The sequence below is a fragment of the Bos javanicus genome, chromosome 23 (genome assembly GCF_032452875.1).
Source record: "Bos javanicus breed banteng chromosome 23, ARS-OSU_banteng_1.0, whole genome shotgun sequence".
Taxonomy (NCBI): domain Eukaryota; kingdom Metazoa; phylum Chordata; class Mammalia; order Artiodactyla; family Bovidae; genus Bos; species Bos javanicus.
Window position 1 is genome coordinate 41282919 of NC_083890.1, and position 14423 is coordinate 41297341.

General features: G+C 43.2%; 1 long non-coding RNA gene across 1 annotated transcript in view; it reads left to right on the top strand.

The window, feature by feature from the left end:
• Positions 1-14423, top strand: part of LOC133236663 (uncharacterized) — a 52609-nt gene that overhangs the window by 14555 nt on the left and 23631 nt on the right. Inside the window, exon 2 of the long non-coding RNA XR_009732969.1 lies at positions 7726-7823. This is a non-coding gene — a long non-coding RNA (uncharacterized LOC133236663). The remainder of the gene's footprint in view (positions 1-7725; positions 7824-14423) is intronic.

The window sequence follows — 14423 nt, forward strand, 5'->3', positions numbered from 1 at the left end:
CTCAGACCACAAAAAGCTAACTATCCACACAGCATCTGGCTTCTGCAGACATTTAATGAGACCATGATGTTCCCTCCTCCTGTGTTAATGAATGAAGACCTCAGCTCTCAGCTTCAGGCTGGTTTACATGCAGAATATACAAAATGAGGTGACGGCCACTCTTTTCTTCTACTTGGCTGCTGACCCTTAGCCCATTTTCTTCCTGAACTGAGCTGCCTTTATTTTGCTTCTACTGATTCATAAAATCTCTTTCCCCCTACCTATTATTCCTCAAGAGCTAAAAAGATCCCATTTTCAAGAATCAGTAAGATCTCCAAAAAATCAGAGTCTCTCTTCTCCTGTGTGTGTTCATATAGCTAACGTAATATTGGACATAATGTAGTTTGGCATGGAACAGCCCAGAGCAGTGCTAACTCAAGTTTCTCATTCTTCATCCAAACTGAATTCAGTTTATACCAGGGGTCACACACACCTGTGTGTGGCAGGGGCAGGCAGGAAATATAAATAAGTTACTGGTCCTGGTGTAACTCGTCATTTCCCGGCCACTTCTCATAAGCCTGGACAAGAATATAAATAAGGTTGAGGGGATTCTAGGGTGACTGTCAGTGTTTTTGGACAACCGCTGGTAAAGAATCCGCCTGCAATGTGGGAGACCTGGGTTCGATCCCTGGGTTGGGAAGATCCCCTGGAGAAGGGAAAGGCTACCCACTTCAGTATTCTGGCCTGAAGAATTCCATGGACTATACATGGGGTTGCAGAGTCGGACACGACTGAGCAACTTTCACTTTCACTTTTCAATGCTTTTGAAGAGAGTGGAAATGAGAAGACAAAAGAGCGTTTATCCACAGATCAAGTGGTTCTCCTGTGGGAACAATTTTACTTTCCCAGGGGATATTTGGCAATGTCTAGAGACCTTTGAAAGTGAAGTCGCTCAGTTGCGACCGACTTGTAGCGACCCCATGGAATGCAACCCACCAGGCTTCTCCAGAATCCCAGGGATGGCGGAGCCAGGTGGGCTGCTGTCTATGGGGTCGCACAGAGGCGGACACGACTGAAGCGACTTAGCAGCAGCAGCAGCAGCAGCAGCAGCAGCAGAGACCTTTGTGGTTGTCACAGCTGGGAAGGTGGGATGCTAGTGGCATGTAGTAGGTAGAGGCCCAGGGTGCTGCTTAATACTCTTCAACGTATAGGACAACCCCCATCACAGAGAATCACCCGACCTAAAATTTCATTAGTGCTGAGGTTTAGACACCCTGCCCTACATGGATACAGATTGTGGCCTTCAATTTCTTTTCCCACGTGTCCCTCCAAAACTATTCTCTATCATGTGTTTAAAATATTTATCTATTTGGCTGAACCAGGTCTTATTTGCAGCTCGTGGGATCTTCAGTCTTCATTGCAGTACATGGAATCTTTAGTTGTGGCGTGTAGTATCTAATCCCCTGACCAGAGATTGAACCTGGCCCTCCCCTGCCTGTATTAGGAACTCGGAGTCTTAGCAACTGGACCACCAGGGAAGTCCCTCTCTTGCATATTTTAACTGAAATCTAAAACTTTTCATCGTAAGTTTAGTTGAAAAAGATGTAGCTGCTAGCGTATTTCAAGTGTAAACATTATATTATTTTAAAACATATCAAATGAAAACAACACCGGGACTACTCAGGGTTTATCCTTATTCACTTGCAAAATACATGAAAAAACTCTGCTTTTAGAGTTGAAAATTCATATCGTTCCTTTTTGTCCTTGACTTCCTATTTCCATTCCATGTTCCCGACAGGAATTTATCCTAGTATAACCCATTTCAAGCTTCATGAAATGAATTGAATTGGGATAAAAGGCTTCTCTCGATCACCCCATTATGCTTCTCCATCAGAAAAATCTATATCTGCCACCGCAATTTATATTTTATTCTTTCCTGTGATTGTAATGATTTAATCACCTGTGTTTTCTTATGGGTTGAGTTATAACCTTTATTTGACACCACTGATCAGTTCAGTTCAGTTCAGTCGCTCAGTCATGTCCGACTCTTTTCCACCCCATGAACCACAGCACACCAGGCCTCCCTGTCCATCACCAACTCCGGGGTGGATTCCATGTCCATTGAGTCGATGATGCCACCCAACCATCTCATCCTCTGTCGTCCCCTTCTCCTCCTGCCCTCAATCTTTCCCAGCATCAGGGTCTTTTCCAGTGAGTCAGCTCTTCACATCAGGTGGCCAGAGTATTGGAGTTTCACCTTCAGCATCAGTCCTTCCAATGAACACCCAGGACTGATCTCCTTTAGGATGGACTGGTTGGATCTTCTTGCAGTCCAAGGGACCCCCAAGAGTCTTCTCCAACACCACAGTTCAAAAGCAACAATTCTTTGGCGCTCAGCTTTAGAGTCCAACTCTCGCATCCATACATGACCACTGGAAAAACCATAGCCTTGACTAGACGAACCTTTGTTGGCAAAATAATATCTCTGCTTTTGAATATGCTGTCTAGGTTGGTCATAACTTTCCTCCCAAGGAGTAAGCGTCTTTTAATTTCATGGCTGCAGTCACCATCTGCAGTGATTTTGGAGCCCAGAAAAATAAAGTCAGCCACTGTTTCCACTGTTTCCCCATCTATTTCCCATGAAGTGATGGGACCGGATGCCATGATCTTAGTTTTCTGAATGTTGAACTTTCAGCCAACTTTTTCACTCTTCTCTTTTACTTTCATCAAGAGGCTCTTTAGTTCTTCTTCACTTTCTGCCATAAGAGTGGTGTCATCTGCATATCTGAGGTTATCGATATTTCTCCCAGCAATCTTGATTCCAGCTTGTGCTTCCTCCAGGACAGCGTTTCTCATGATGTACTCACCACTGATCAAAACTACCTAAATAAATTATGTATATAAGTAATTTTAAGCATCAAAAGTAAAATAACATTAAGATGTACTTTTTATTAAAACCATCAGTCTGGACATTTCTCCAAAGGAGATATATAGATGGTGAACAGGCACAGGAAAAAATGTTCAACATTGCTGATTATTAGAGACATGTAAATCAAAACTACAACAAGATACCACCTCACACCAGTCAGAATGGCCGTCATCAAAAAATCAGCAAACAAATGGCTTCCCTAGTGGTCCAGTGGTTAAGACTCTGCACTTCCAGTTGAGAGGCTTGATCCCTGGGTCAGGAACTAAGATCCTCCCAAAAGATACATTGAAGTCCCAACTCCCAGAATTTATGACTGTGACCTTTATTCCCTTGGTTATAGGATCATTGCTGATATAATCAGGTTAAACTGAGGTCATTAGGCCCTAATCCATTGGAGTTGGTGAACTTAGAAGAAGAGAGACAGGGAAAATGCAGGGTGAGGATGGCTGCAGAGACTTTAGTGATACATCTCCAAGCCCAAGAATGCTGAGTGCTGATGCTGTCCTCAGACACGGAGAGTGAAGCTTGAGACACTGGAGGAGGCCAAGGCAACCCACTCCAGTATTCTTGCCTGGAGAATCCCATGGACAGAGGAGCCTGGAAGGCTATAGTCCAGAGAGTTTCGAAGAGTTGGACAGGACTGAAACAACTTAGCACCAGCCTCCAGGACTCTGAGAGAATACATTCCTGCTGTGTTTAGCCACCCTGTGTGTGGCACTTTGCCACGGCAACCCTAGCAAATGAATACAGAGAGTCTTGAAGACAACACACATGGAGAGGAGGGGGGAAGGAGGATGGGGTCAGCATACGGGGCCCTGAGCCCAAGAGCCTCCTTCACGTCTGCACTGGAGGTGGCTTGCTGACCTCACCCTGGCCCCAGGAACACATTATGAAGTGAAGATGATAAGAATCCTAGTTCACATTAGCTCCTGGCAGGAGTAACTGTGTTGGGGCACCCACAGCACTCTTTAAAATCCCTGGAGGACAAGTGACCTATGGTCATGACCACAGGGTGTCCTCCAAGTGCTAGAGGAACCGGTGGACTATGGCTCCTCTCATGTTATCTCCATGCATTTTGAGTCATTTGAGCAGTTGAATTGTGGCTCCCTGTTCAACAGGATCATTGGAAGGGTGATTGAAAACAAATTTACTTAACCTTTGCTTTCAGGTTTCAGTTTTTTCCTTTCTTCCTTGCCAGGGCTCTGAGGGTGGTACAGGTTACATGGTTGACATTTGCATGCATGTTGGAAAACCTGTCTATTTAGAATGAGAACCTTGGGCTGAGCCTACGTTAAGAGAAATTCCCTAGCAAGGAAATTGCCTAGTGAGACTATTTCTGGAGCAATTTTTTGCGATAATAATAGCATTTCCTTCCTGCAGGGGAGAGCCTCGGGCCATGCAGACTGAAGTGTTGTATTACAACTAAGACATGGGAATATCACATTGACCAAGGAAGTTTAAAAAAGTCAGTTGCCAGGTTGGGTGGGCAGGTGTGATAATGTCACAGTTGGGTGCTATGCTGGGTGGGACTGGGTTCCCTGAATGACACTGGGCACAAATAGGCCAAAGCACATGATAAGTAATAACTGGAAAAATCAGACACAAACAAGTGTTTTTAGTCTGTTCCTTTGCCCTCTCTGTGCCCAAACATGCTGCTGAGTGTTATGCATTGTCTCAGGCAGGGAGGAGGACCTGGGGCTGTGGAAAATCCATCTGGTCATAGTCAGAATTTATGACCAGATGTAGGAAGACGCCCACTGAAGCGGAGGCACCCTTCTAGGGCCTGGAGGTAGGCAAAGGTAGGCAAAGGTGGCAAGGTGGAGGGCTGATGCTCTGTGGGGGAAGTGCCTTTAGCAGCTGCATCAACCCAAGTTTTTCCTTCTTAAGTCATCAGTGATCCATACACAGCTTTCCTGAACACTAAGGAATTGTTATTAACAAAAATCCTTTAACTAAAGTAAACAAAGTTCTCTTCCCCAGGAAATCCCATGGACAGAAGGAGCCTCGTGGGCTACAGTCTGCGTGTGCCAAAGGTGCGTGTGTGCTTAGTCACTCAGTCGTGTCCAGCTCTTGTCAACCCCGTGGACTGCAGTCTGCCAGGTTCTTCTGCCCATGGAATTCTCCAGGCAAGAATACTGCAGTGGGTGCCATTCCCTTCTCCAGGGGATCTTCCCAGGGATCGAGCCCTTGTTTTCTGCATTGCAGGCAATTCTTTGCTATCTGAGCCACCAGGGAAGTCTGGGCCACAGTCCCTGGGGTGGCAAAAGAGTCGGACACAACTTAGCAACTGAATAACAACAATGAAGTTATCTTAGATGTTTCAATACTGAAAATGACTTTGGAAAATTTCACCTTAAAACCACATATTGAAATCAGTTGCACAAACACACATTTCAAATTACAGTCAAAAGGCAAAATACCAAATATGCAGACACCTGCTTAACATAAGGGTGTTGACACTAGCGTTCCAATTCTCTTAAGCATTTCCATATTTAACTCTGAATCTCCCCAGGTTGCAAAACACTTATTTGTTCAAGGAAGATGGTTTCGCTACCAGTTAACTCAAGTTCTATACTTCGAGACATACAGCTGAAGGTCCCGGATTCTCATCTGGGACCCTGACAAAATGGGCATGGTTCTTGCTATTCCTATATGATTCCATAACAAGACAGCAGTGGTCACTCACCTGCTTCCTTGGGTTTAAATTATGCACCTGACCTAATTCTTTTGAGGAGTAGGCAGGAGGCCCCAGCTCCACCTCACGGGTAAACTTTTAGATAAGTGAACTTTCTTTTTTCCTAAAACCCTGGAAACCTTGAACATGATGGGACCCTACCATGTTTAAAGATCTCCAGGCCTCACAGAACCTTCTAGTTTTCCGTATTTAAAAACGAGATGATATAACCCTTTCAGACATTGAAACATTATCAATTAAATTTTGTATTTTTAGGTGTTTTTCACTCACTGGAAGTTATTACTTATGAAGCTAACTAACTGATATTCTCAGCAGTGGCCACAGGAGTAGAAAAGGTCGGTTTTCATTCCAATCCCAAAGAAAGGTAATGCCAAAGAATGCTCAAACTACCGCACAACTGCACTCATCTCACACACTAGTAAAGTCATGCTCAAAATTATCCAAGCCAGGCTTCAGCAATACGTGAACCGTGAACTTCCTGATGTTCAAGCTGGTTTTAGAAAAGGCAGAGGAACCAGAGATCAAATTGCCAACAACCGCTGTATCATGGAAAAAGCAAGAGAGTTCCAGAAAAACATCTATTTCTGCTGTATTGACTATGCCAAAGCCTTTGACTGTGTGGATCACAATAAAATGGAAAATTCTGAAAGAGATGTGAATACCAGACCACCTGATCTGCCTCTTGAGAAACCTGTATGCAGGTCAGGAAGCAACAGTTAGAACTGGACATGGAACAACAGACTGGTTCCAAATAGGAAAAGGAGTTCGTCAAGGCTGTATATTGTCACCCTGTTTATTTAACTTCTATGCAGAGTACATCATGAGAAACGCTGGGCTGGAAGAAGCACAAGCTGGAATCAAGATTGCCAGGAGAAATATCAATAACCTCAGATATGCAGATGACAGCACCCTTAGGGCAGAAAGTAAAGAGGAACTCAAAAGCCTCTTGATGAAAGTGAAAGTGGAGAGTGAAAAAGTTGGCTTAAAGCTCAACATTCAGAAAACGAAGATCATGGCATCCGGTCCCATCACTTCATGGGAAATAAATGGGGAAACAGTGGAAACAGTGTCAGACTTTATTTTTTTGGGCTCCAAAATCACTGCAGATGGTGATTGCAGCCATGAAATTAAAAGACGCTTACTCCTTGGAAGGAAAGTTATGACCAACCTAGACAGCATATTGAAAAGCAGAGACATTACTTTGCCAACAAAGGTTCGTCTAGTCAAGGCTATGGTTTTTCCAGTGGTCATGTATGGATGTGAGAGTTGGACTGTGAAGAAGGCTGAGCGCCGAAGAATTGATGCTTTTGAACTGTGGTGTTGGAGAAGACTCTTGAGAGTCCCCTGGACTGCAAGGAGATCCAACCAGTCCATTCTGAAGGAGATCAGCCCTGGGATTTCTTTGGAAGGAAAGATGCTAAAGCTGAAACTCCAGTACTTTGGCCACCTCATGTGAAGAGTTGACTCATTGGAAAAGACTCTGATGCTGGGAGGGATTGGGGGCAGGAGGGGAAGGGGACGACAGAGGATGAGATGGCTGGATGGCATCACTGACTCGATGGATGTGAGTCTGAGTGAACTCCAGGAGTTGGTGATGGACAGGGAGGCCTGGTGTGCTGCGATTCATGGAGTCGCAAAGAGTTGGACACGACTGAGCGACTGAACTGAACTGAACTGATATTCTCTATTAGCCAGACGATGCTTTTTAATGTTCAATTTTCCACATTTTGTATTCTTCATTGATTTAATAAATGAGCCAATAACAGCAACAAGGCTTAATAAAAATGCATCTATTCACCTGCTTATACAAATTTTTAAAATCCTGTTAATTCTCACTTTTTGCATCTCACTCTGGACCCCATGGCTTTCCAAATTTTAATGTATATCAGAGGGCACAGTCATTATTCTCTTTTTGAAGCTTAAATCATGTCAGCTTTGGCAAGTGAGGCCTTTTCAACACATTTTGTTGTCTAACAAATGATCTCTATTCTGGCCAACTTTTAAAATCTTTGAACTTAATGGAATCCTGAAATGTTTTTATAAACTTCCTGCCTCTTAAGGTCAGGCCACTCTTACAGATATTACCAATGGTAGCGAGCTGACTTTTGGATTTCTCTCACAGCTTTATCTGATTGATGAATTCTAGCTTTCAAGGTCACTCTGCTGACAGGACACACCTAGCTTTGAAACCCAGCATTGCCACTTGTTAACTGTTCCTGGGTAAGTTTTTCATCTGTTCTGAGCCTGTTTGCTCATGTAAATGCTCAGATAATACTGATACCCAGCTCAATGAGAGAATTAAGTAAGATAATGTATATATATTCTTTATCACTGTGCTTGGAACATATGATTTAATAAATAGTAGCCATAATAATATGTTATTTTTAATATTATTTTATGTAGACATGAACTCAGACTAATTAATGAGTAATGTGGATTTGTGTGTACATGTTAAAGACTAAACATATGTTGCAACCTAAGTGTCCATCAACAGATGAATGGATAAAGAAGATGTGGTATATAGATGTACAATGGAATACTACTCAGCCATTAAAAATAATGAAATAATGCCATCTGCAGCAAAATGGATGAATCAAGAGATTATCATACTAAGTAAGCCAGACAAAGACTAATGTGGATTCTAAAAAAATGACACATATGAACTTCTTTACAAAACAGAAGTAGACTCAGAAACGTAGAAAACAAACTTATGGTTACCTCAGGGCAGGAGGGGAGGGATGAATTAGGAATTCGGAATTAAAATATACATACTACTATATATATAATAGATAACCATCAAAGACCTACTATATACGTACAGCACAGGAACTATACTCAATATCTTATAATAACGTATAATGGAAGAGAATATAAAAAAAGAATACACACACACACACACACATATATATATATAGGAATCACTTGGCTGTACACCTGAAACTAATACATTGCCAATCAACTATATATCAATAACATTTTTTAAAATAAATTGGAATAAAAATATGACTGACCAGAGACTTTCACGTACATTTCACTCTTCCCTAGTCTTGGGTGTTGCCACCCCGGCTCCTGAGAAGTGATTGCCATCCTTGAAGAAACTCTAGCAGGAGATCTTACCTCACGTTGAAACTCCACAGCCTCTGCAAGAAGTCGAGAGTTTCCGTGTGTCTGGTCTCTTTCTGTAGTGAAGTTTTCCAGGAGGGAGAAGAGCCACGGAAGTCTGAGAGGCCTGTGGGCTGGGAGGGGAGCTGGGCACTGGGAGCTGGGGGAGGGCGGTTTGGGGAGCTCAACAGAGAAGCGGCAGAGGCTCGAGTCACGGTCTCTTATTCTCCGTTTGGCCCCGAGTCTGATCTCCGTTTTCTCTCACTTCTTTCTTTGCATTAGTCAAATGCTGTCTCCTTCAAATCCATAACATATCATCCTCCCTTGTTGCCCTGGAAACAGCTCCTCTTTTCCAGCCAAGAGGGTTTTATTGATCTCTCTGCCTTCTTTCAACCTCTTTTTAAAAATAAAAATGGCATCAAATGAAAATCCTGCATCCTAAGAAGTCTTCCTTGAAAAACGCAAACACATACAAATATGCCCATTTACTTTCTCTTTAGGAATGAATCAAACTCTCCCTTTTTTATCTTTTTTGTTGGTGCATTGTTTTCTCTGTTTCTGATCAAATTCAAGGCCACCTGTAATTTCTGTTTGTGGTACCTAGTGTATTGATAGAATGTATTTTTTCAGGTGTTATGTTGTTGGTGTTGTTTAGTCGCTAAGTCGTGTCCAACTCCTTACAACCCCATGGACTGTAGCCCACCAGGCTCCTCTGTCCATGGGATTTCCCAGGCAAGAGTACTGGAGTGGGTTGCCATTTCCTTCTCCAGAGGATCTTCCCAACCCAGGGATCGAACCCATGTCTCCCTTATTGGCAGGTGGGTTTTTTTTTTTTTTAATAACCACTGAGCCACCTGGGAAACCCATTCTTTAGTACATTTATACTAATGTTTAAATTAATTTGGGGCATGTGCTCCATCTCTTACCAACAACTTCATATAGAAACTTAATACATAAACCAGACCACACACAACTCTGCCATATAATATAAAGAATTCCACATTTCAGGTGGTGAGTGACCCATCTTAAGTAATATCTCATGTAGTAAAATTCCGGTACGAGTAAGCCTATTTTAAGGCCCAACATATAACAACCTAAGCTTTGAGAAGACCTAGAACACTTCTATTTCACATGTGAAAGTGTTATCAGAGATCACCAAAGCCTTAGTTTCTTACGGGACAATTCATTCAATTGGGAAAGGAAATCAACTCTATAGCCAAAGCTGCTTCCCATTTTAAAAAGGAAAAAGAAAATTCCTCTCAAACAGGACAGATGGTAAAAACTGATAAGCACACGTCTCCACGTCCCTCACTGGTGTTGCCAAGGACACCTGCACAAACCTGTGGGCTCTGTCGTGGGCTCTGTCGTGGGTCAGCGGCAGTGGACCGGGGTCCCTCTCGTGGACATCTGCCCGACTTGTCCTCTTCAGCGTTTCTGCAGGGGGGGGGAGGGGTGAAGGAAGTGCTCCCTTTATGCCGTGACCCCACATGTAGCATCCGCACCCCACCTCTGTTCAGGAGTACAACTGAGTCCAGGATGGGGTTCTCTGTGGGTGGTGAGTCTGTGGGTTCACACACCGGAGGCTGATCCTTCCTGCTGTCCCTTTCTGCTGGGTCCTGACCCTAACGCTGAAAAGTTCCAGCTCTTCTTTCCTATCTCCTAGCTCCACCCATCCCAGCTTTTTGTTCTCACTTGACTAACTCATCACGGTCTTTCTTCCTTCCCCTTTCCCCAGCCCTTGTGTTTTCTAGGTTCAGGAATAGGAAAGCTCTGGCATCCTACTCTTTGTCTCCCTCTTAGTTCAGCTGCTTCTTTGAATCTTGGTTTCTGCTGAGGAGCAAGCTAGGAGAGGGCTCCTGAAATCAATGAAGGAAAAATACACACCCAAGACAAACACAGTACTTCAAAATGTGTGTGTACTTGCTCAGTCGCTTCAGTCGCTTCAGTTGTGTCCATCTTTGCGACTTTATGGACTGTAGCCCTCCAGGCTCCTCTGTCCATGTAATTTTCCAGGCAAGAATACTGGAGTGGGTTGTCATGCCCTCCTCCAGGGGATCCTCCCAACCCAGGGATTGAACCAGTGTCTCCTGCACTGCAGGAAGATTCTTTACTGTCTGAGCCACCAGGGAAGTTCTCATGCTTCAAAATACCACTTGCCAAATGATTTTTATAAATTCTACTACTTTAGAGCTGAAAAGGGTAACCAATTATTAGTCTAGTTCTCGCATTTATTTATGGGAAAACTGAGGCCCTGAGATGTTAAAGGATTTGCTCAAAGTCACCTCGTTAGTGGTAGAGGCAATGCCATGGTCCATATCTCCTTGTCTTCAGGCCAGTATTGCTTCCAGAAGACTGTCTTGCCCCTTAGGTAAGAACTCAATTACTATATTAAACCCTAGATTAGGATTTCTAATCAACCCTAGATCATTTGTACTGGATTTAAGTTTTAATGAAAATGGTATAATCTTGTTACCTGTACCAGAAGAACTTGAATAACTGAAATTAAGGATTCTTCTCAAAGAATTCAGAAAGGAATACTTCTTGGTTCAGTTCAGTTCAGTTCAGTCACTCAGTCGTGTCCGACTCTTTGCGACCCCATGAATCGCAGCACGCCAGGCCTCTCTGTCCATCACCAACTCCCGGAGTTCACTCAGACTCACGTCCATTGAGTCAGTGATGCCATCCAGCCATCTCATCCTCTGTCGTCCCCTTCCCCTCCTGCCCCCAATCCCTCCCAGCATCAGAGTCTTTTCCAATGAGTCAACTCTTCTCATGAGGTGGCCAAAGTACTGGAGTTTCAGCTTTAGCATCATTCCTTCCAAAGAAATCCCAGGGCTGATCTCCTTCAGAATGGACTGGTTGGATCTCCTTGCAGTCCAAGGGATTCTCAAGAGTCTTCTCCAACACCACAGTTCAAAAGCATCAATTCTTCGGTGCTCAGCTTTCTTCACAGTCCAACTCTCACATCCATACATGACCACTGGAAAAACCATAGCCTTGACTAGACGGACCTTTGTTGGCAAAGTAATGTCTCTGCTTTTCAATATGCTATCTAGGTTGGTCATAACTTTCCTTCCAAGGAGTAAGCGTCTTTTAATTTCATGGCTGCAGTCACCATCTGCAGTGATTTTGGTTATTTATCATCAAACTGAAGAAATGGCCTAGAGGAGGTGCTCCCTCTAAGTCAACGTGTAATGAAGCAATGCATCATTAACCAATCAAAGAGTGTCGCTCCTGGATGAAAAACTGCTAACCAGAACTCAATTTTTCTGAAAAGACTGCAAGAGATACTGAGAAGGCTTATCCTTAGGGTACAATGAGTGTTTTCTGCCGCGTTTCGGTATTCATTATTTCTTCCTGGTCTTGGGTACTGGAAGTCTCTTCCAGTTAACTTAAATCTTCGTGTGTCACATCTTGTCTGAACCTCAGGGTTTCTGGAAGAAAATAGGATTCAAGAAGCCAGGCATCCAATCGTCCTGTATCATTTACAACCTATGTCTCTGCTCTGGAGAAAGGCATTGTGTCAGTACTCTGTATTTACCACTAGAGGGCACTTTGACACTTGTTTTTGACTACAGTTTTTCAGACTCCCGAATTGCAAACATCGGTACCTGTTGTGTTTACACATTAGTAGTATTTCGTAGCAGCTCTAAAGAAATGCTCTCCCTGTCCAAGATAACAGTCTGTGATTCTTAACAAATATTGGTTGATGATGGGGACAGTTGCAAGGGATTCTAGTTAATTAAGAGGAAATTGATAAGTGTTACCCTCTAGTGTGGGCAGAATTCTAAATGCAGGAATTAGGGGGGGAAAACTCAGAAGAGATGGTGCCTGTGCTTTGGTTGTCTGCCTTAGTAGGAAAGCACCCCGAATAATACTATGATTTACCAAACAGTGCAGACTGAAGTGTAAGCTCTGTCTGACACAGGCATACAGCTGGCAGTCATCAGAGTTCAATTTTCTCATATTGTTCTCCCAAGGTCTTTTAAGCTCAGTATATTATACTATCCCATGATGTATTAAATCTTCATTTGCCCTTCTTTTGTGTTTCCTGGGAGATTTAATCATTATGCCATTAACATGTTTTCTAGTTCCGACTTTATACTGTATCTACTTACCCCCACATGATTTCTGCTTGGATGGGGAGAAACAAAAGACAGTTCCTGAGATGGTATCGCTATTCCCCTTCAACGGAAAGGTCAACCAACTGTACTTTTTATGAGATGGTAACTGTTTTGGGAGGAACCGGCTTTTGAATGTAAGAAAGTCCAGGAACTCCCAAATGAAGACAGTCAAAGAGCTGAAAACCCCTGATAGAAAGATACCCTTTGGCCAGAAGCACGGATTTTATTCACTGAAGATGTTTCTTATGACATTAAAATGCAAATTCAAACACTGCCTGTAAAATCTGACACCAGCATATGTTTTCAGAATTCTTCATCATTCCATTTGCAAGCTCATGTCCCATAAAAGATTGTTTAGTCTTGGAAATTGGCTCCATTGGCATGCACAGCAGTGTTAGAACTTGTTCAAATGTTAATGCAAGTGATTGCTGTTAATTTCCTGTTTACCCTAATACAAAAATGTGAAACTATTCATTCAGCCAGCATTTATTCTCCTTCCAGATTGGTCTCCCACCCAGCTCTCTCATTCCTACAGAAATGCCTTCCATTCCCTTCATTTCTCCCATGCTTCCACTATTTTTGTTTAATTATTTACCACTGGGTTTTAAAAATTAAAACAAATATCATAAAACTTTATATTGATTATCTAACATCAACATTCAATCTAAACAGAATAATAATTATTCTGTACTTCAACCTGTTTCTTAGTTGCATTTTTATAGGAAAGATTTTTTTAAATTACTTATTTATTTGGCTGTGTTCAGTTCAGTTCAGTCACTCAGTCGTGTCCGACTCTTTGCGACCCTATGAATTGCAGCACGCCAGGCCTCCCTGTCCATCCTCCCTGTCCAACTCCCGGAGTTCACCAAAACCCACATCCATTGAGTCGGTGATGCCATCCAGCCATCTCATCCTCTGGCGTCCCCTTTTCCTCCTGCCCCCAATCCCTTCCAGCATCAGAGTCTTTTCCAATGAGTCAACACTTCACATGAGGTGGCCAAAGTACTGGAGTTTCAGCTTTAGCATCATTCCTTCCAAAGAAATCCCAGGGCTGATCTCCTTCAGAATGGACTGGTTGGATCTCCTTGCAGTCCAAGGGACTCTCAAGAGTCTTCTCCAACACCACAGGTCAAAAGCATCAGTTCTTCGGCGCTCAGCTTTCTTCACAGTCGTTATAGTATACGGAATCTTTAGTTGTGGCATGTGGGATCTAGTTCCCTAACCAGCAATCAAACCCCGGCTCCCTGCACTGGAAGCAAGGAGTCTCAGTCACTGTGGCTCCTGCATTGGCAGGTGGCTTCTTTACCACTGAGCCACCTGGGAAGCCTATAGTCTAACTTTAATATGCCATAAAATGCACCATTTTGAAGTGCACAATTCAATGGTCTTTAGTATACTCACAGGTGGTGTGAAGTCCATGAAGGTACTCAGGGGGTGATGGATGAAGGGCATGCAGGGTGGAGTTTGGGAGAGTGGGCAGCCATATGATGCTGTCCTAAAGGATAAGAAATAAAGGAGAGTGTGCAAAGGTGAAAAGGAAAGCTGTGGGAGTGTGTGATCCCTCCATACTAAGACGGACATGCAGACAGCAGAA